Source organism: Vicugna pacos, chromosome 17 (genome assembly GCF_048564905.1).
Source record: "Vicugna pacos chromosome 17, VicPac4, whole genome shotgun sequence".
NCBI lineage: Eukaryota > Metazoa > Chordata > Mammalia > Artiodactyla > Camelidae > Vicugna > Vicugna pacos.
The window spans coordinates 15,665,717-15,689,055 of record NC_133003.1 but is presented as its reverse complement, the minus strand read 5'-3'; the positions used below and the strand labels follow the sequence as shown (position 1 = coordinate 15,689,055).

General features: G+C 46.7%; 1 long non-coding RNA gene across 11 annotated transcripts in view; it reads right to left on the bottom strand.

Moving 5' to 3' along the window:
* Window positions 1-23,339, bottom strand: part of LOC116283906 (uncharacterized) — a 194,003-nt gene continuing 170,664 nt past the window's right edge. For 7 of the 11 annotated variants that reach the window (XR_012060577.1, XR_012060569.1, XR_012060568.1 and 4 more), the window contains 7 exons: window positions 22,367-22,448; window positions 21,994-22,133; window positions 14,284-14,493; window positions 6,428-6,541; window positions 5,948-6,098; window positions 4,949-5,019; window positions 1-663 (listed from right to left, as the gene is read on the bottom strand). This is a non-coding gene — a long non-coding RNA (uncharacterized lncRNA). Of the gene's footprint in view, window positions 664-4,948; window positions 5,020-5,947; window positions 6,099-6,427; window positions 6,542-14,283; window positions 14,494-14,742; window positions 14,816-21,993; window positions 22,134-22,366; window positions 22,449-23,339 lie in introns of all 11 variants that reach the window. The other 4 variants (XR_012060572.1, XR_012060573.1, XR_012060574.1 and 1 more) reach the window with 4 other exon arrangements.

The window sequence follows — 23,339 nt, the reverse complement described above, 5'->3', positions numbered from 1 at the left end:
TCATGAGTCCCTGAGCCTGGAGGCTCCTGTCACCCAGGGAGGAGAGCTTTATTTCCCTATCCACGATCAGGAAGACACTCACCCCTCATGGCTTCATCAGCACCTCCCCCCGCACCTCCCCCAGCTTCCAGACCAAGGCAGACAGAGTTGGTGGGCAACTGCTGGGGAAGCCGGCTGTCTTTGTGAGGGAAGAAGGCTGCTCTGAGCCGTGGCTGATGGGCCTGCACAGTGGAATTTTTCTCCCTTTTAATCCAGACTGAAACGCGCTCCTTCCTGGCAGGCAGACAGGCCCACTCTTCCAAGTCCACAGGAAAGTTCTGTTTTGACAGGCACACGCATTCTTTTTCAGAAAGCCACAGAGGCAACCGCCTGGGTAGCAGACAGACCCACTCCCTTCCAGCCCAGGAGGTGAGAACCCTTTCATGAGCCACAGAATGGAGCAGCAGCCGGGCCGGCTGAGGCAGCCCCAGAAAGTACACGACTCCCATTCTGTGGCTTCTAGCTCCAGAACGTCCTTCCTCTCACACATCCAAACACTGGCAGGGCTCTTTGTCCGGCGCTGGGACCCGAGGGAGCAGGAGGTTGGCAGGAGTCATGAGGCATTTTTCTGTGGGCTTTGGTTTCCTGGCCAGTTGAACCCGATCCAACGATTGTCCCAAGGTTCTGCCAGATAAAACAAGGAGAGAGCTTTTCTAGATGCCTGGTGACTAAGAGAAGGGGGAGGGAAGGCACAGCAGAATGGGGGGAGGGGCACCCAAGTCCCTGCAGAGGCCATGGCTCAGGAGACCCCTCCCCAAGCAAGGGCCCTGCCTCTGCCCCCTGGATGTGCAGTGGCCTCGAGAGACCCTGACCTTCAGCCAAATGCCTGGCACCCAGGCCAGGCCGTTCTGCCCCTGGCGCAGGGCCTTGATCTTAGCTCCGTTTGTGACTGAAAGTCAAATTCCCTGGAACACAGGGTTAGCATTTTCAGCAAACTAATCTCATTTGCGATATGCAATATTCTGAGCAGTCTCGGCCCTACCCAGGAGTTGTCTAGAAGTCTGCTTCCCTGAACTGGTATCAAGGGTGATGTAAGTATGTCCAGAGTATGTCCCTGCCTGAAGAACTGCCCGTCCACTGTGCCTGAACTTTCTACCCTTGGAGCCACTACCTGGGAGTCACTAAAGCATCATCTTCAAAAAGTTCTATTTCAAAGGCACATATTCAGTTCATTATTATGCCCTCATTAAAACACATAAATACTTGCAGGCAAATTATAAAATATCTGTAGACTTAACTCCCCTGGGGATGCAGTGGCTAATCCCATCCCTCCTTCCCAGAGAGCAGCTGCATCTCTTTGAGAGGGGAAGCCAAGGACAGGTATCTGTTCTGGGGCCCCCTTCCCCCATCACCCCGGTTCCATGTTCCTCTACTTCTTCAGTGGTCCTTGAAGATCCTCCTTCCACATCAGCCTCAACACACCCACACCGCACTGACTATTTTCTAGCATCTGAACTGAGGACCTAAACACAGACGCTGTTCAAGATCTAGTATTTAAATCATGGAGACTGTCTGTCTTGGTTACAGTTCGGCAGTTCTATTTTTGCTGCTCTGTTATTTTCGAACCTAAGCGTGATTGCCTAGATCTCTGAAATGTTGAAAATTTAGGAGGAGCTCATTTCTCCTGAAAGATAGGGGTTCTATTATATTGCTTTTTTTGCAAAAAAAAAAAAAAGTCTTTGAAGTCTTCCTCCAAAGTGCCTGAGTTCCGCCCTGCAGAGGTGGACGGGGGAAGAGGGTGAGAGCTCTGGACGGGCCAGACAAGGACACCATCCAGGCTGCTGGTGGCCGAAGGGATTCTGATTACTCCAGGCCCTCCCCACTGCGGTCACTTGAGGTCTCCCTCTGTAGAATGCATCTCTGGCTCTGACAGTTTTGCTCTGACCACAAAGGGTGGCTTTGCCAATGCTAAGTGTTTAATTATTTCACTTTCATTAAGTCTAAGTTGCTCAGATTGTCTTCTTGTCTCCCAGCTCTTCAAAACCCAACCTGAAGGGTATTTGAGACCCAGGGCTTAAGATCAATGCAGAAGGTCTAGGCTTCTAAGCTACTGCTACCTCTAGATACATGCATAAAAAAGAATAAAACAAACTTATTTTCTAGCAAGCTTAAGGTTTTCCAATGATTTTCACTTTTGTTTTTTTAACAAAGGAAGGGTAGGGAAGGCAGAACCGTGAGGTCCACTGGAGGAAAGGGTCAGAAGGGAGCGTGGGGCCAGGTTAGGCCAGAACCATTGGTATAGATGGTCTGGCAGGGGCAGCACTGGACATCATCCACACTGGCCGGAGCGCAGCACAAGCCTCGGAGCCTCGGCGCACCGTGTGGGCAGCTCCAGCCTGTTCCACCCCTGAGACCAGACCACAGATGACCTCAAGGAGTGACCGAGTTCAAGGTGAAGCTTCTTTGTGTGGCCACAAGTCCCCGAGACAGGAGCACAGACCAAAAGGGCAGACAGAGACAAGGGCTAGAAGCCTGGAAGCTGGCATGAAAACCAGGCAACAAAGATCCCGGCAATGGACATTCTAGCTGGAAGTTTCCCTCTAACCCTCGTCAGCTGCCGAGAGCGTGGGTGGTAAGCTGTTGGGACAAGACAGCTGAGTCAGAGGGAGGAAGAAAACCCCCATGTTCTGGTAGAGAGAGTCTATGCTGGTAGGTAGAGTCTGGGCACAAGGACGGTTTCAGGTTATGCTTTAGGAACAAATGAACCTTCAAAGCCTAACGCGTTTAGCCCTGTGCGGCTCTATAGGCGTGTGTGCCCCTTCTGTGGCCCTCCCACGTCCACTCAGCCCAGACCCATCCTTGAGTCGGATAAAGACAGTGGCTGTAAACGTGACAGGAGTCGACCCGCCAACACACGTCCTGCACCTGGGGTGCCCACGGCGGGCCAGGGGGCTGCTCCTCTGACCAGGGTCCGTCTTGCTCCTTCTTGCCTTGTTTCCAAACTTCATTCATTTAATCAATAAAGTTATTCAACAATGACCCTATGCTTTGGGCCACACGAGACAGAACTGGTCCCTGTCCTCATAGACCTTACAGTCTGGTGGGGGTTTCAGACACTAAGGAGGCAAGCAAACAAAACTGACGACAAATTCTTACCAATTACGTTCATGGCTTTGAGGACAAAAGCTAGGATGCTACGAGAGAGAACAAGCGGGGTTACCTACTTTGAAGAGCCTACGTGAAGGTGCTGAGTCAAGAGGAGCTGGAGGCATCGCAGAACCGAAGCAAGGGAGGCACAGCGCGAAAGCGGCGCAGGTCATGATTAAGAGAGTGAAACCACTGGTGAGGAATCCAGAAAGGCTTGGGAGAGTCTAAATAGGGCAAGTGATGCAACCCAAGCTACACCTCAGAAAGCTCACTCTGGCCGCCGTCCAGGAAGACAAGTGAGGACTGCTGCGTAAATCAGGACAGGCGACGGCGGCGGGAAGGACGCTGAGAGGTCCAGACCCCAGGGACGTTTTGGAAGTTAAACTGACAGTATTTGGTACAAGGCTGGATATGACTCAGGACCCCAGAGCCTTTAGATGAACTTTCGTCACCTTTCTGGCCTGCTCCGGGAGCCCATAAAAGCTGACTCACGCGTCGGTGCCCAGCTCCTGAATTAACCCAGGCCACTTTCCACTTGCATATATCTGCCCCTCCTAATTCTCAGCTTTACAGAGCCTCGAAGCCTGTCTTTTTTCTTTAGTGCCCTGGTTCTCACTGAGTCAGGGATCTTCCTTCCGTGTGTTAAGATTTACCCTGACACCTGCTCCACGGTGATCCAGAATGTGGGTCTTGCTATTCACAGCCCTCCACTGTGGGCAAGATGCGTCCCCACCCAACCCCATCACCTATGGGCCTAACTGGCTGGATCTGACCCTCATCAACCCCTACCCCCCCAATCCTGTACAGCCCTGACGTGCCGCCCACCTTTTCCAGAATGTCCATTTTATTGGGACATTATACTCCAGTCATTGACTGGGCCTGCTCCAATCTGGATGCAACCCTCAGATCCATCCCTGTGCCATTGGTCTCCTGTTTCCAAGTTTCTTCCCACCCTGAAAACTCTTCCTCTATTTTGTGGCCTAGATTAGACCTTCCATTCCTGTTCTCCTTCTAAGACATCACTAATCCAGACTGAAATCAAGCTGCCAAGTCCCTCTGGCTTGCTGGCTTCTGTCCTGGGTGGTGACTGAACTAATGGCAGGGTGGTCATGGTCTGAATGTATTACCTGGCTTAGTGTTGGCCAGACCAAAGTCCTTCCTATGCAATAAGATGCTGGCCTGACACCTTGCCACACCCGCCCCAGTTACAACAATGGGAGCATCACACAATGAACATGCCTAGGTACGCATACAGGCTGACTCTTGTGCATTCATATGAATATATGTGTGTGTGTGTGTGTATGTGTGTATATGTGTGTGTTTATTCCCATGTATTCATAGATGACTGCAATGGCACTGCTCTGTCTTTGTATTACAATTATTTTACTGTAATCATCTGAGGCTGTATTTTTTGACTTTATGAATTCAAACTCAAAGATGTGGAGAGATCCACATCATTGGGTAGAGTCATGAACGGATCACAGGTGATATATCCCTGGATTGGTTCCTCTCCAGTCTTGCTTCCATCTTCCTGCACAGAATTTTTCAGGTAGCCTTTCTTTAAAAAAAATAATAATGGTGTACCCAACTGCCATAGTTCCCCATTTCCCCCAAAGAGAACTCTTTCCTCGGTTCATCTGCATTTTTCTTATGGTTCATAACTTCTTACTTTTTTATCAGTTATCTGTGGTTACAATAATACTGTGTAACACACAACTTCAAAATCTAGAATAATAAGCGTTGATTTAGTTCACAGGTCTATGTGCCAGCGATTTAGGCTGAACTGGCTAAGAAGCTCTGGTCTCTGAACTCACTAACTTACCTGACTATTGGCTCATGTTGGCAGGGATGACTCAGCTCTAGAACCCTGTTCATGTCCCGTCCTCCAGCAGGCTAGACTCGGCATGTTGTCATGGTGGTGACAAAGGGCAAAAGCAGAAATGCAAATGGAAACATGAAAGTGCTCTTTCAAATATCTGCTTGGGTCACATCTACTAACATCCCATTGGATAAAACAGGTCACATGGCTGGATGCAGAGAGGGAGGGAGGTCATCAGAGGTCATAGCAAGGTGTATGACTATAGGGAGTGAGGAATTCAGGCCATGGATGTGATTGCTCAACCACACCTGCATTCTTCTTTTCTTTTCTTTTTTCTTTTTTTGCTTCTTGGTAAAGGATGAGAGCTCATCTGATTAGGAATTTGGCTTGATTTAATATTGGAGAATCACTGTCAATTTTTCCTTGATACATTTTAAATTTACATACAAAAAATTCACCTTTTTTTGTTGTATAGTTCTATGATTTTTAACACTTGCACAGACTGGTGTAATCACCACCACAAATAAGATATGGAATAGTTCCACCACCCTTTAAGGTTTCCCTAGGTCACTGCTATTTTGAAAGCTCATGTCTGGATGCTTCGTCCCAAACAAAACTGGTGGTTTTGAATGAAAAAAGTTAAAACTTCGGCAGTGCCTCTGGAGTATTCTGTAGCCCAAACTTGAGATTTAGCTCAGAAAATGCCCTCGTCAAAAGGGTTAGCCATCAGATGGAACGCCTTGTGAAAACCAGGTTACAAGAAATTTAAAAATCAAGCCTAAGGGATCTCAGCTTGAAGAGATCTCTACTCCACCATTTTACAAAAAATAAAATACTAAATCCCTGATGGGTTTGAGTGCACCTTCAAAGGGAGAGAGAAAGGGAGAGAACAGGAACCCAAGTCTCTAGCTCAGTCCAGTGTTCTTTCTGTTGCTCAAAGCTTCTTTGGCCACTGGCCACTCATCTCTTTATACTATTTATCTCTGCCTTTTGTCTTCTTACCATCTGGTCCAGTGGGAATGGATTGGCTCAGTTTTCTTAATTTCTCTCGTAGATGCTGAAGGCATTGTTTTTCCCTCCAAGGAGGCCTATTTGGTGCCGAGTGATTTGAGGTGCCTCCCCTAGGTTTGCAGAGGGAGCGAGGTTTTTGTGCCTGGAAAATTTAATACACAATTTGATCTTTGCTACTCTACTGAACTCCTACTGAGTTCGCGTTTCCTTATCTCATAGCTCTCCCAGCTGCCAGGTAATTTGATCTGGATTTGTCTTATCAGTCCGAGGCCAGCAAGCAGGTGATGAATGAGGGGTAGGGAGGCAGCTGTCTCTTCTTTGAAGCCATGGCATTTTTGGAAGGGACTGTGTGTGTGTGTGTGTGTGTGTGTGTGTGTGTGGAGCAGCTGCTAGAAATGGAGGTAAAACTCAGTCCTACACTTCTTGGTCCCTGGCCTGCAGTGTTCTTTGTCTTTACTCCCTCCAACTCACCTGGAGGTGACTTTCATCTTGAGGAGTCTTGGCGTTTGTGAGACTTTGCAGTGGCCTGGTCATTGTGGCTCTCCTCCCAGAGGACAGAATTTCCCTGGCATGACACTGGTCGACCTGAAAACAAGAGCTTCCACTTATAAATCATGTTCATACTCTCAAGCGGGGGCGTGGAATGGTGCAGCAGGTGGATTATACAACCTCCCCGAACAGAAGCCCTGCTGGTACCATGATGGTGCTGCCCCCGGGTAACCTGGCTAGGTCGTGAGCTTCAGATGTGAGATTAAAGGATCAAGGAGAAGCTGTTGAGTCATGGCATCTGACCCACTTAAACTTGTTATACTCTCTTCAAGAATCTGATACGTCCTTTGAGAGGCATCGCCTCTGTGTTGTATCTCTCCTGCACGACTGCGGGGAGAAAGCCCTCTATTTCTGCTGGAATGAAAAAAAAAAAAAGGGAAAACGGACTCTAGACTAATGGATATTGAGACCCAGCTGGACAAAGCGCTGTGAGGATGGAGCCACCAGGCTGACTCTGTAGGGTACCACTGCCGCCATAGCCTAAATAGAAATGCACCCAGCCCCCCCCCACACACATGACACCTCAGCATCCCTGTGCCTTGAGGGGTACGATGTCATCAAGCCAGTCAACCATCATTTAGGGGAGTCCTGTCAAGGCTTTCCATCCCTGCTCCCTGGCTCACTTTCCCTCTGCTGCTGTCACCAGGATGTCAGCACCCAAATGAATGCAAGGCCCCAACCCAAGCAAGCATCAACTGGACTGTCAGCCCAGTGAATGACCCACCCTGGGGACCTGCTGTGATGGCCCTGCCTCAGCTGTCACCTTCCCGTGGCCTTCCACTTTCCCCAGGAATGCAGAGCTGCCGAAAACAGCAGTCAGCTTCTCCCCGAGGAAGGAAAAGCTTGTGCGCAAGGTCACATCAACACGGGGCCTGAAAAAGCTCTCCCCTCCCCCACCCCACATACTCTGCTGCATCTTATCCTTGCTTCAAGCTAAGGACCTCTAAATCCAGCCACAATAGTAATCCTGGGATGGCAGGAAAATGCTCAGCCCAGAAAACATCCTCTGCAGTGCCACCGCCGGCACCAGTGAAGGACACGGAGTTAAATCGAAAACGAATTTGAATGACAAAGTGACACGCTGTCCATCTCAGCTAATGATAGGACAGGCTGGTCCTCCATCACTGGCAAGGCAGAACTGCCAGGCCCAGATCTGTATTTAAAAGCTCTTTCGCACGGTTTCAAGTCACCAGCTCAGCTCAATATCTAAAACAAAGAGAATGAATTATGGAACAGGACGAAGGGAGCTTGTTAATTTTCTCACTGATGCACTGTGAAATGAAAGCTTTATTCTAAGAATGGTATATCCTCCGGGCTCTCTCCCAAGAGACGCTGACAAACCCAAATGTCCTTACTGTTTCCTTTACCCCTACTTTATGGCTTTTTCGATACACAGTTATAAAATATGTATATTTCATGGTATGTCTGTATCCACAGGACTCGGGGAATTCAAGTCTGTGATTCCCTTTAGGGCTTCCTAGACAATCAGGACTACTTAGGTGATGTTACTGGTGAACACACACACACAGGCACAGACACACACTAGACTGTGTGCAGCAGGTCTGTGTATATTAGAGAGACATCCATGCAGGCTACTCGCTATTGTCCGTGCTGGGGAGCTACAGCCCATCTCCAATTGGAACCCAATGAAATAATCATGATAATTTTGCCTTCATGTATCACCTTTCATCAGGGAGGATGAAAGGACTTCGCAAACCGTGGGTTCCTCTTTGATCCAGGCTCCTATCTGGTGCACCGATCTCCATTGTGTATTCTGCCCCTACCCCACAGATGGGCTTCCCATTGATGGTAATTGAACTTCCATATGCACAGCACCAAGAGGCAGCCTCCTGTCTGCTGCCAGGAAAGAGAGGGCTGCTTCCAGAGGGGCTGCGGTGGCTGTTCTGCATTTGCGACGGGGCAGGGATGGTAAACGTGGGGAAAGAGGGAAGGCATGCTCAGCTGCAACTTTAGTTTTGAGAGAGGATGCCTAATGGCAGGTGGAGGAACATGCCAGGCAGCAATAAAACAAATCTCCAGAATGTACGTGTTGCCTAAGGCTCTGCTCTTAGCTGTCTTCTCATCCACACCCAGGGCTTTCGCTCTTAGCGTTATGGGAAGGACTCTGAGACACAGATCCCAGGCTCAAACTCTCCCCTGGGTCTAGCCAGGCATCTCCAGCTGTCTCCTGGGCATTTCCAGCCACATATTTCGCTGGAACTTCAAACTCAACTTCTGCCAAATATAACGTATGATTCTTCCTCCTTCGCTCTCAGTAGCCTCCTTCCCTGCCCTTCCTACATGTAGTTACTGGAGTGAGAGGGAGCCGCGAGTGAGTCAGGATCTGTGTTCTCGTGGGGCTTGTGTTTTGGAGACCGGGTGCGGGGAGAGGAAAATGCAATAATCAAGTAATACATGGAGAGAAGAGTCAGGGAGTGATGGGTTAGGTGGTGACAAGTGAGGGTGTGGACCGTCTTGGACGGTCGTCAACACTGGCCTCTCTAGGTGGGGACCAGGGAGAAAGGCCTTCCAGGTGGAGGGAAGAGCAAGACCCTGAGGCACGAATGAGATGTGCCGGTTTGGGGAACAGAAGAGGTGCTGCAGCGCCTACTGGCGGGTGGTAAGAGGGGGAATGGGAGGAGGCGAGGTGGGACAGGTGGGCAGGGACCAGATGAGGCCGGGTTTGCAGTGTGGAGTTGGGATTTTAATCTGGGTGCCATTCAAAGCAGAGGAGGGTTTTTGGCAGGGGCTCTGGGAGCCGACGCCCCTTACTGGCATCCCTCAGCTGAGCCTGTAAGTCCCTTTGACGCTTCCCTGTATCACACACCTCTCACTTTCCACATGGGCAGTGTCTAACGGGGAACGAGGGCAAGGCGTCTCCCCTCCAGGGTCTCGGACGGAGTCGTCTGTGTTCAAAAGGACTGGCAGTCAAACGGAAAACAAAGCATCCCTTTTGTGATCACTGGGAAAGCACCAGATACCCCTAAGGCCGTGAATGTGGCTTAGGCTAGCGGACCAAAGAGTAGCTTGCTTTCTCATATTCTGAGAACTTAAACCTAGGGACCCACCTGCTCAGGCATGTCTGTTGGGGGAGGGGGTGAGCGTGGGGCGGGGGAATGGACGCTGGCTGGTGCACCCACCTCTCAGCAGCTGTGAGTGTTGGCTGCTAAGGGATCACAGCTGTTTCCTCCGCCAAAGAATTCCCTCGGGAGGCTATATCTCCTCACCAGGGGCAGTGGACAGCCCGTGACCCACTGGCATGTGGGTACCAGAGGCCAGCCCCTTACCTCTGGGTAAGACATGTCTATGTGAGGTTCATGCTCCAGAGCTCCCATGGATCAGGCCAAAGCAGTCTCCAGCGGAGACCCCATCCTCCCTGCTCTACCCTCTGCTCTGTCTGGCTCCCTCCTTCCCTTTCCCCTGAGGGCATCCCCTCAACAAGCCACACACCCTTGATCGCCCCCTCAGGCTCTACTTCTGGGGAAGGTAACCTAAGACATGTGGAGATATAGCTAGACCTCCTAAGGATCCTGGACTTAAGCTCTGCAAAATTTTTCGTTCACCTGTCTCCTTTAAATCCACTGAACAAACAGCTGAGACACGCTTCCTACACTCAGGGACATGAGAAACCCGATGGGAACAGCCCAGCCCGCGCAGAGAATACTAACAGGGGAAAGGCAGACATTACACAGGTAAACGCATCCATTTGGATACACTGTGGCCAGGCGGGTCTTCCTCTTTGTAATGGGATTGTTTGCCTCTGAGGCCGAATTTCCAGGATGACGGAGGAGGGGGAGTAAACTGGGAAGCCGTATAACCACCAGCCACCAGAACCTCTCTTCTGCTTTGGGAGCTGCGGGGGATGAAGTTGGGATTAGGGGTCAAAATGGTATCAGTATCACCATCTCCACTGAGCTGAGTCTTGCCAGAGAACCCACACAGGGAGGTCGTTAAAGGGGAGAGGACACTGCAGGAGGCCCCTTGAGGTTTTTCTATATGTTTTACATTTTTTAAAAAAAACTTGCTCTTTTCAAGGCCCAGAATCAGCAAAGCAATACTGAAGATAAAGAATGAAGCTGGAGGACCCTCCCAGACTTCAGACAATACTATAGAGCTAGTGATCAAAACAGCATAATACTGGCACAAAAACAGACACATACAGATCAATGGATCAGAACAGAGGGCCCAGAAATAAACCCACACACTTAGGGTCAATTAATCTTTGACAAAAAGAGGCAACAATACACAATGGAGAAAAGAGAGCCTCTTCAGTAAGTGGTGCTGGGAAGACTGGACAGCCACATGTAAATCAGTGAAGTCAGAACACTCCCTCACACTGTACACAAAAATAAACTCATATTGGCTTAAAGACTTAAACATAAGACAAGACACTGTAAACCTCCTAGAAGAAAACGTAGGCAAACATTTTCTCGCATAAATCTTAGCAATGTTCTCCTAGGGCAGTCTACCCAGGCAATAGAAATAAAAGCAAAAATAAACAAATGGGACCTAATTAAATGTATAAGCTTCTGCACTGCAAAGGAAACCATAAGCAAAAGGAGAAGACAACCTACAGAACAGGAGAAAATATTTGCAAACAATGCAACTGACAAAGGCTTAACTTCCAAAATATATAAATAGCTCATACAACTCAATAACAATAACAAAAATACACAACTCAATCAAGAAATGGGCAGAAGATCCAAACAAACATTTTTTCAGTGAAGATACATAAATGGCCAACAGGCACAGGAAAAAATGCTTAATATTGCTAAGTATCAGAGACATGCAAATCAAAACTCCCATGAGGTATCACCTCACACCAGTCAGAATGGCCATCATTGGAAAGTCTACAAACAATAAATGCTGGAGAGGCTGTGGAGAAAGGGGAACCCTCCTACACTGCTAGTGGGAATGTAGTTTGGTGCAGCCATTACGGAAAACAGTCTGGAGATTCCTCAAAAAATTAAAAATAGACTTACCATATGATCCAGCAATCCCACTCCTGGGCATATATCTGGAGGAAACTCTAACTCAGAAAGATGCATGCAACCCAATGTTCACAGCAGCACTATTTACAACAGTCAAGACATGGAAACAACCCAAATGTCCATCAACAGATGACTGGGTAAGGAAGATGTGCCGTGTATACACACACACATACATACAATGGAATACTACTCAGCCATAAGAAAATAAAATAATGCCATTTGCAGCAACATGGATGGACCTAGAGATTACTATATTAAATAAGCCAGAAAGAGAAAGAAAAATTCCATATGATATCACTTATAAGTGGAATCTAAGAAATGAGACAAATGAACTTATTTACAAAGTAGAAACAGACTCATAGATATAGAAAACAAGCTTGTGGTTACTTGTGGGGAAGCAGGGGTGGAGGGATAAATTGGGAGTTCGAGATTTGCAGATACTAACTACTATATATAAAATAGATAAACAATAAGGTCCTACTGTACAGCACAGGGAACTATATTCAATACCTTGTAACAACCTATAATGAAAAAGAATATGAAAAGGAATATACATATATAACTGAATCACTATGCTGTACACTAGAAACTAACACAGCATTGTAAATCAATTATACTTCAAATACTAAATAAATAAATAAATAAATACTCTAAAAAAAAAACCTTGCTCTTTTCAGCCTCTCAGGAGGGTCTTCTACCCATAGGGGTTATGGCTGCCTCCCAGAAAAATCTGGCCAAGATTTCAACCACAGCCTACAAAATCCTAAACAGATCAGGCCCACCAGCCCACACTGCTTGTGAACTGAGGTTCATGCTGAAGTTCCTGTTGCTCAAGGTGAATGTTCCAGCCATTCCTGGGGTCTTCTAAGGAGGTTTTATCCTGCCAAAGATGTCTTTTTGTCCTGAGACCCGTGGCCACATTACTAGGCTGAGATTTTCCTGTGTCCATGGGGTTCTCCTGCTCTGAATAGCACTAGTCATCTCCCGTGCCTCAGTTTCCCCCCTGGAGGAGGTCGAGGAGAGCTGCTGGCCGACACTTGTTCAGGTCACTCTGAGGGGTGCAGCCCGAGGAAGACCTCCCTGAATGCAGCCAGATGCCAGAAGCCTCTGTTAGTGCTTGCTGATGGAAGAGATCGTTTAGGGCCAGGGCCAGTGTCATACACACGTGCCCTCTGCAGTTAGTCAAGGCTCCCCACTCAGAATAGCCTCATGTTTGGTTTAAGGCTCTTGGTTTAATGGTCAGCAGTGGGAGAAGAGAGGAGAGGTAGGGGCAGGGAAAATCCTGCTTGATTGTCAACAGAACCAGCTCTGTCTTCTCTTGCTCTGGCAGATGTGTGGAGCTGACGTTTTTCTCAGGGAGCTCTTGTGGGCTCCTTGGAGGTTTTCTGCCAGCCCTTCCCTGGGAGTTGCCTTCCTCCAAACAGATGTTTTTCTGTTCTGAGAGTCAGGCGAGGTTCCTTCCTTCCACAACCCCTAGAGATCCAGTGTTCCCCCTCGGCCCCTGGGGGCTCTGCTGAGCTGAGCCCAGACAAAGCCCACTCTTCCTCTCATCCGCAGAGCCCACCTCCACCCAACTCTGTCCCCTCAGTCTTGCGGTCATGGACCACTTTGTCTCTGCAGTAAGACACCGATCTTTCCTTCCACATGTCCAAAGACAGGCCACACATGTCACAGCTTTCTGAGTGGCCCCCATGGAAGCCCCCTCGCTAAATCTGCGGCAAAAGTACCCCTCCTTACCATTTCCCCCTGAGTGGAGTGAGACGTCTCGTGTCATGGCAACAGCTTTCTCCGAAAATAAATAAATACACACACACAACACACACACATCCCTTAAAAATTCTCTCTACTCTTTCGGTGTATTTTTTTTATACAAAATAGAGGCGAGCGGTGGGTGAGAGAGGACTCAGGAGTTACGAAACCCGTTCTTGACAATTCACTTTGTAATTTTGACATGAGGCATCTGGCTTTGGAATTTCACACTATTGTGTCTCACTGTCTCTGGGGGAACTTCAATATTAAGACCTTGTTACACGCAAGGCCCTGGATTAAGCACCGTAAGTTGAGTAACGTATTATTTACACAGCCCTGTGGAGTTTATGAAGCATCACAGGGAACGTACCTCAAATGGTTCTCCCAACAGCCCTGCAATAGACATTATGATGCCCGTGGTTTACAGGTAAATCCTCTGAGATTCAGTTGGCTGTGTGGGTGGCCCTGGTCACTTAGCTACTGAATGGGATGGCGGGGGCAGAGACTCACTCCCAGGTCTTCTTCCTCCCAACTGCTCATTCTGCCTTGGCGTCTCTGCCCAGGAAACAGACGTGGATGTTGGTGACCACGACAGCAGCCTCCAGTCTGAACTCTATGAGGGATGGAGGCTACGGGTATGAAAAAATGCTTTGCAAATTGTAAAACAGAGGACCGGCATAAATAACCACTATTTATGTGGTTATTACCTTTAGCTTCCAGGTCATCTGGGTTGACTGTTTAGGCTGCTGGAGTCCACAGCCACCTGCAATGGTTGTCCCACTACTGGACTTTGGACAACTCTGAACACGGTCTACCCTTGTCTTTGCTCATGTGCCCTGTTGTTTTGTGTATTCGGGGGACCCTGCCCACAATGGAAGTTTACTTTTCCCGCCTCTCAGTCCCTCAGGCCTCTGCTTACTCTCTCACCTAATTACCTTGTCTTCACAAAGATGAGAAAGTTAAGGCGAAATGTCAAATCCCAGCTAGGGTCCCAGTTTTCATCCTTTCAATGGCCTTTCAGAGAACACAGCTTCTTACCTGGTCAGGTCCCGCCCTTGTCATTCAGTCCCAAAGAGTGCCCAGCATGGTGGACAAGGAGGCAGAGGCATGAGATCAGGCTTCTGGGAGAAACTCATGCGCGGGCAAGATCTTGCATCTTCAGACCTTACACCAGATGCCCATCTACAGAAGACTGCCCTGGCCTTGGGTGGAAGCAGCTGTGCACTTGCTGAGGACATTGCGAATGATCTACAAAAGTTATCAAAAGGGTGGCAAAACTCAGGTTCAGGAAACAGTGGGTAAGAACTAGAAAAAAAGATAACATTTAGTCCATAATGCATTTAGTAGATGCTAAGCACTTTCATGCATTATTTTTTAACCCAAGTCTAAGCTCACGGGTCTATGGGGGTGGGTGTAATTATTTCCATTCTTCAAATCAGGAAACCAGGGTATAGAGAAGTTATGTAACTAGTCCAAGGTCACATAAAAGTGACAGACCCAGGATTCGAGGCTGCATCTTTGTGAGTTTGAAGCTCATGCTGTTAATCATTATGCTGCGTGTGACCTGACCCTGTAAGGACACAGGAGAGGAAAATTACAGATGTATCAATGTGGGTAAAACCATAAGGGCTATTTTAAAGACAGAATAAAGCACATTTGTTCCAAAGTTCCACCAGTGAATATGCCATGAAAATGTGTATAATTCTTCTAGAGTCTCCTCTTCCAGAGTTTCCCAAGCACTCTACCTTGGCTCATAATGTAAATAATGGCTCTTCAGTTGAAGTTTTGCAAGCGAAAGCATCTTTGGAAGAACTCTGGATGTGTTACAGAAAAGTGATTTTTCCAAAAACACACATTCCTTGAAAATTTCGTTCTGAGGGGCAGTCAGGAGGCCTCCTGTCCCTGTGGCCAAGTCCACCACATTAAAGCAAATGAAAGCGTAACTCAGATGGTTAACATGAATTAGCCTTTCCATAACCCTTCGTGTTGTCAGAGTGCTTCGCCCTGCTGCTGTTGGTTTGCATAAACTAAGTGATTCAGTCAGCCGAACTCCAGGAAGGAAGACGTCACCAGGCTGATCCGAATTAACCAGTCATCATTCTTCAGCCAGTGCTAAAGTTTTTATATGAAATTGAAACAAGAGAAAAATGCCTGGGTTAAGAAGGTCTGGTGACCAAGAAAACCTCAGGAATAATACTCTCACTACAGTCAACCGAGAAAATATGCAAGACCAGACTCCCCACTGCCCCCCAAACTAGGTAGCATCTCTGCAAGAAAATAACTGCTGGACCTTTGTTCTTCCCCCCTCTGCAGAGTGAAAGCACCATCCCTTTCCGTCCGGTGGCCAGGCTGGCATGTTAGTGTGCTTTGTCCCCGAATACAAGGTACGCTGGAGAGCGCCGCCTCAGCTCGGTTCTCCCAGCAGCAGACCCTGACCCAAGAATTTGAGTGTGAATGGTTGTTTTGGGACAGCATGCCTGGAAACCCTGATAAGGGAGTGGAGAATTAAAATAGGGAAGAAAAGGAAACCAATACAAGGTCCGTAAGCAAGTAAGTAGCCACTCGGGGAGACTGAAGATTAATCCTGCTTTGGATGCTCATGTGCCTCTTCCTTTCCAGCCGGAGAGGTGAAGAGCTGGCGCATTTACACACCATCTCCCATTGCTTATTGGTTAAGAGCTGCTGGAGAAGGATGCCAAATCCCCAGCCATTCCAGCCTTTCCTCCAGCAGGCAGAGCCAACCCCCGCAGCCAGAGAGAGCCCTCAGGCAAAGTGCTGCAGGTGTCAGGGTCAACGTGCAAGGCAAAGGTAAACACAGATGCAAGCTGCATCTTGGGGAGGAGTGGCGGGGAAGAAGAGAAAAGGGCAGAGGCAGGGCTGGCTCATGTATTAGGCCAGTGTCTGGGGCCCATGATGCTTTTAGGGGCCCATGAAAATGTTTTAATTTGAATTTCTTTTAAGGTCCGAAGAAAGAATAACCAGAATCATAATAAATATATAATAGTAAAGCCAGCTTGTATTATATTTGTCTTTATACCAGCACAGTCATAAAATAGAATTTTTAACATTTTTGGCCCATGAAGCCCACAGAAGTCATACCCTGTCTCTGGGCGGAGGACAAGCTTCCGCTATTTTTCTTGATTTTTGGCATATTCTGCTACTTCAGATGGCTCACACTGGTCCAAACCACCCACCTCTCCTGTTTCATTTCTTTCCTCTTCTCTTTCTTTCTCTTCTATTTTCATGCTCCTGGGTCCCTCCTGCTGTGTTTCTCTTTGTGTATCTGTAGTAGACATCTGTTATTTTTGTCTGCCCAGCATCTATTCCCATACTTTTAATAGAAGCCTCTGAATTTGCTTTTGAGAAGCCAGTCTGCCCTATCTGCTCCTGGCCAAGAGACAGGTGGGCACTTGACATAAATCAGATGCTTGCTCCTTGGAATTTGACTTCTGAACAGAGTGTTGTAGAAACTACATTTCTTCCTGCTCCCCTGATCCCTGGGGTGGCCTAGCTCCTGTCCTCACTGAAACTTCATTCTTCAGCTCTTCCTTCCATCCTGTAACGTATAGGTAGATATATAATGTACATGAGAGGCACACACACGCACACACACACATGTATATAATATATACATATGTATAGAAGAGGCATACTATGTTCATAGATTAGAAGATTCAAGATCATAAAGGCCATCAATTCTTGTTGACTGGATATCCCAAACAAAATGAATAGGTTTTTCTTTCCGTGAAAATTAGTAAGTTTTTTCTATAATTTCTATTGACATGCAAAGAACTCTTGAGAACTCTTAATCAGGATGAAGTGCTTTACTAGATGACAAGAATTATTAGAAAGCTCTAGTTATTGAGGTATAGGTAACTAAGGTAAAAATCTAGACAGGCACATCAATGATACAGAATAGAGAGCCAAGCAACAAACCCATACATGTAGACACACTTGATTTATGGTGAAGACGGCACTGCAGAGGATTGGAAGAAAGACCTTTCAGTAAATGGTGCTGGGACAATGAGATGCAAAAAGAAAGAAAGAAAGAAAGGAAAGAAGGAAGAAAAGAAGAGAGGAAGAAAGAAAGAAAAGAAAAGAACAGAACAGAACTGGATCCCTACTTCATACTACACACAAAAATCAATTCCAGGTGGATTTGAACCTAAATGTTAAAGGCAAAACGACAAATCCTTTAAAAGATAATATAAGAAAATATCTTCATTATCCTGGAGAAAGGAAATAATAGAGAAACACATAGTAATGAAATAGAAATTTATTAAGAGTGTAGATTCTACGTTAAATGTTCTTATCACAAAAAAAGTAGTAGGAAGTCTTTACAGGTGATGGTTATATCTGTGACATTGTTTATGGTGACACTTTTCACAGATGTATACTTCTCTTCAAACTCAAGTTTCAAAACTCAAAATCAAGTAGTGGAAAACTCTTTGCCTTCCTGGCTCTTCCACCCACCCCTTTCTTGTGAACTTTCTACATTTCCTGGGTTAAACAAGACATAAAAAAACAAAAAGAAACACTGACCACAAAGAGAAAGTTCACTAAACTGGACTCAAAATTAAGAACTGTTCATAAAAATCACCTAATAAGAGCGTGAAAGTACCCTTAAGGACATGGCAATGCAAGCCTCTGAGTGGCAGAAAATAACTGGAACACATATAACTGATAGAGGACTTGCATCTGGAATATAAAGTACAATAAATCAATAAGAAAAAGGCATACAACCTAGTGGAAAAACAGGCAAGGGATGTGAACAACTCATTTAGAGAAGAGGATGTCCAAATGGCCAAGAATACATGAAACGCTGATTAATTTCATTGTAATGAGGGCGGTGTAAATTGTAACCACAATGAGATGCCAATAGATGTCTCTGATGAGACAGACCAAGTAATCTCCAAGGTTGAGGAAATTTACCTTTTATTGTATACCCTTCGGCGTTGAGAAACTTTACATTATCCTTGTATTTCTTTAAATTAAAAGGAGATAAAATTATAGTTAAATTTGAGAGGGAAAACGGTGAAACAAAGAACAGAAGTAACAAGACAGACCCTGTCTCCCTATCTCCCTGCTGTGGAACACTGACAGGCATTAGCTGACTGATGTTCTTAAGCTCTGACAACTACAACAAAGATACATTAATGGCTGATCAATCGACTGATGGAGCAGTCCAACAGGTAATTCCAGCTCCCAGACCACTTTTTCTTCTCTGAAAGAAGACTGGTTTAGTAGGATAATCTGGTTTTCTTTAGCTTGCAGAGGGTCATACTGGTTTGGGATGATACCTCACTGACTTGAAATAAACCTATTTGAAATATATGTATGTTTTCACTAAAGTATTTATGGAGGGACTAAATTTTTCTATCTTGATGGACCATTCATTCACCTCATACTGACTGTATTGACCACGTGCCAGGCATTGTACTAGACAATGAGGCTGGAGTAGCGAACAAAATGGGCAAATTCTCCACCCGAAGCTAACATCCTAGAAGAAGAAACAGAAAATAAACACATATCCAAAATAACACCAGAAATAATATATGCTATGAAGAAAACTCAGGTAGAGTTAAGAGTTGAGAGTGGTGCAATTTCAGATAGGGTGGCCCTGGAAGGCCTCTTTGAGAAGCTAAGGTTTCAGCAGACAGTGGAATGAAATGAGAGAGGAAGCCTTACAGCCTACAGAAAGGGAGCAGCAAGTGCAAGAGGCCTGGGGTGGTCTGCATTTTGATGGGCTCTACTTGGGTTGTTGCTGTTTCATGGGATTCGATGCTACTTTGCTATGCTGTTTCCTTTAAAGAGCCAAACTCACAAGTGCGTTTACTGTCTGTCGTTGGCCTAGGTTGGGAACAATCTGCTATGAAAGAACAGACTGTCTCCCTGTGTTTCATGGTCATGTCATTCATGTCCTGGAATGGCTAACGAGGTGTTCTCCTCTGGTGTAAAACTAGTGTCTGGGACTTTCGGACTAATTTTGTAATGTCTCCAAATCAAAGAGGGCGTCACTAACCACCATCCCCACCTAGAGGCCTTAAGCTCCCTCCCACCGCCCCTCCAGGTGTTCAGAGGGCACGTTTCCAGCTTCCAGGCCCCATCCAGGACCCCTTGCTTGCTCCTATTCCCACAGACTTCCTTTGAGTTCTGACCTTGTTTCTTCCATACAAAAGCCGTTTCTTCCATACAAAAGCCCTGTATTCTTTTCTTTCACAATGAATGTTGGCTCATTAAAACCTAGAGCTCAAACATTTAGCAACCAAAAAACTGGTTCCCCTTTCCTTCAGGGCAGAGAGGGCTTGCTCTTCAAACTCTGCCAGCAAGTGATGAGACATTTACTTTCCATCCTGGAGGTGGGAAGTGACCGCCACTCCCAGAGTGGATGGTGTCCCACTAATGGGACAAAGGAAAGGGAGGAGAGATACCTGTCAACATGTAAGACTAGGTGGAATGATCATTTCCTGCTACAGTTTCTTCTGCCCGTGATCTGTTTGTGTCCCCAGTGTCCCCAGGACAGAATTCCTTTCATTAGGTAGACACACCGCCCACTGCTTGGGAAGGGACTCTGACTTCCTTGGGTGTGTGCGTCAGCCTGGCCCCTGGGTGAATTGCTCACCCTCTTTATCCTTTGTTTCCCAGGGCGTGATTTCCTCATTATTCTGTGTCTTGTTCACCTCCGGGCCATCCTGTGTGTGCTGTGAGGCTCAAACATCACCACACAGGTGTTAACTGAAGCTGTGGGAAAGCCTTCGCCTGCCTGGCTCCCGACCCACCCCTCTCTCGTGGCCATCTCCATCTTCCTGCAACTCACGCCTGACTTTCCTGCTACAATCCCTGGGGAGTCCATCATCACACCCACCTTCTAAGAAAACGCTCCCCACCCCCTCCCCTGCCAAATGAGCCCACTTACACTTGAACTTTGCACATATGGGGACAGTTTTCCATCCTCTTCCTTGGGAGAAGTAACCAGGTTATTTCCCATCTGAACCATCTTGGCGTGCCCTTTTCCACTTCTGCCCCATACTTTGTTGAAGCTCAGAACTTACACGGGAGGCTTTCGGCAACGACCATTTGCTTCCTGCCATACTGTCCTCGGATTTGAACCTCAACTGTTCCCCTTCTTGCAGCTCCTGGCACCTTAGTGTGGCATCGTAATGTAGCCCGGTGCCTGCTGTGCTAAGCAGCAGTGGTGGCTAACTGCTACTCTTCCAGTAACTTCAGTCTAAGGCCACCTGTGCCCTTGATTCAGTGGCTCATCACCCTTGCTTATCCTCCAGCAGAGATGGTGGGTAACCAAGGTTCCCAATCAAACCTAATGGCATCTTTCCCGGTGGCATGAAGTATGTAGTAAAAGCACCATGCAGAGTCTCTTGCTTCTTCTGCTCAGGGGAAGGGGTTCCTCCCTGTGTCCATGGTGAAGGCAGGCAATGGATAGGATGACCCCCTCTCCTGAAGGCAAGAGAATACTTGATGTCCCATGAAGCTCCTGATCCAGTATGACAAGGGTATTAAATCTAGATAGAATGTGCATATAGAACTCTTAGGGATCTGGTAAAAACGCAGATTGCAGGGATCCACTGACACATAAGGAAACTCAGGCATAGAGATTAAATAACTTGCCGCCAAGTGAGTTAACTTCTGTTTTATACTGTTCCTATTGAATCCTTTTAAACATCTTTATTTTATATTCTCAATTTCATTATCTGAAGCTCTGCAGAGTTCAAGTTTGCTGTTGGTTGGTTCTCCTGACTGTGGCCCATGGAGCTGTGTTTAAGCATCTGCTTCATAATTTGAAATCATGAGCTCTGTTGGGTGGGCTGCATCCACGGGTGTCCTGTGTGGCTTAAGTTGGGGTAGGAGGAATCTCTCCCAAAGGGTTTTAGTTCTGTTTCTTTCCAGACGTCTCAGAGATGCTACCCACTGAGGATCACTTTTTATTCATTTCTAGATTTGGAGTCTCCTGGGACAGATCTGAACCTGGACCCCCACAGGAGGAAACCCTGGGGATGCAAATCCCCCCAAGGAGGGTATGTTCCATCGAGGTGAGAGGTAAGAGAGATTCAAGCTGGCTGGCGACTTTCCTTTGCTGGTAAGCAGACTTTCTCTCAGTCACTGTTTGTATTGGGGTTCTCCAGAGAAATAGCACCAACAGGGTACGCATATACGTAGAAAGAGGTTGATTTTAAGGAACCGGCTCACGTGACTGTGGAGGCTTGGCAAGTCCGAAATCTGCAGGGCAGGCTGGTAGACTGGGACCCAGGAAAGGGGTGAAGTTCAACTCCAAAGGTGATCTGCTGGCAGAACTCCTTCCTGCTTAGGGAGGTCCACCTTTGTTCTTAAATTAAGGCCTTCAGCTGATTAAATGAGGCCTATTCACATTATGGAGAGAAACCTGCTGTATTCAATGTCCAGATTTAAATGTTGATCTCCTCTTAAAACACACCTCCACAGAAACATCCAGAATAGTATTTGACCAAATATCTGGGCATTGTGACCCAGCCAAGGTGTCACATTAAATTAACCATCAAATCACTTCAGTGAGAGTGGGATATTTGAGGACCCTGGCTTTATGCAAGGATCTCACTTCTAACTCTGCCTCACACAGGCCCCAACACTTCATCTCTTACCCCGCATGGAATTAGTCTATTTTTAGGCCCAGGTTTCTGAGTTCCATTTAGGATGACCTAATTCTCAAAACTTGAATTTTCATTTGCAAGCCTATTATTGCGCCCATTAACTTACTCTCCTCACTTGATGTTCTCGAGAAAACCAGCTCTTTAATGACGTGTAGAGACCATGGTAGTGTATTCCCTTGGCCCACAGATCTCAGACCGAGCAAGTTGGTAATGGATTTTAGCACCTGTAATTCACACAGTCTTCACCTGATATATTAAAGGAAACTCAAGTTAAAATGTTGTCAGCTCGGAGAGCAATTATGATCTCAACCCAGTTGATTGGGGTGTTATGTGAACTGTGGCTTCATAAAAGCCATAGATGACTCTAGAACCCACTGCAGCATGTATACCATAGTCATTGAAAAGGATCCAATGGCTAAATCTTGCAGTTGTATTAATATTACTGATGATGAAAAAGCCACCATTTATGAATCACTTACCGTGTATGTTAGGCACTGTGCTCAGCATTTTACATTATTTCCTTTGAATCCCATGGATCCAGGAGCTCCAAGGAGCCAGGACCTGTAAGAAATAGGTATTATTGATACCATTTTATAGATGGAAAAAGAATCAAAGCTTGGAGAGGTTGCGTTAATAGCTAGGTTTATATTGCAATGTTGCTGTGTAACAATTCCAAAATCTTGGTGGATTTCAACAACAAGCATGGGTTCTATTATTGGTTATGCTTTCTGTTTAGTAAACTGAATATGCTCCAACCTATAGTGGGGATTCAGTTCCTATGCATGAACCCTTTTTGAATCCCAGGCGTCTTAATTTAGATTCTCTAGAAGTGGAGCCCTAGATGGGGATTCTTGTGCAAGTGACCTATGGGGGAAGGCTCTTAGGAAAAGAAGAATGAAGGAAGCAGGAGAGGGCAGGGCAGAACTAATCAGAGATGTGGTCTCAGCTGTAGTCCACCTTAGGCTGAGCCCCTGATCCCTGATCTGGAACGGGAACTGAACCATACAGTTAGTCCCACCTGGAGGTAAGGGATTGAGGTTTTATAACTCTGTGTCGGTCGGTCATTGGCTGCAAGCTGCCCAAGGGTGGTGTCGGTGGGGATCCACAACTTCCACTGACCTACAGAGCCCTATCTAAGGGACGTGCAGTCCTCCTGCAGCCACATTGTGGCCAAGAGGAAATTAACATGCTTCGTAGTGCGTAGTGCAGGGAGAACATCAGAACATCTGCTGTCAGCAGCTGTGAGACACCGAAACTCTCTCCACGGAGTTGAAGAACATTAGGAATAAAAAATTCTGTCTGGGGTGACTTGAGTGAAGCCTTGCCTGGAGGTGGAGGTGACATACTGAGTGGTCCCTTCTTGAAGATTTGAAATGTTTTAATAAAGTTTATCACTACACAGAATCCCTTTTCCTTATTATACAATCAAAAGCCAAGTGCTAAGTGTTATTC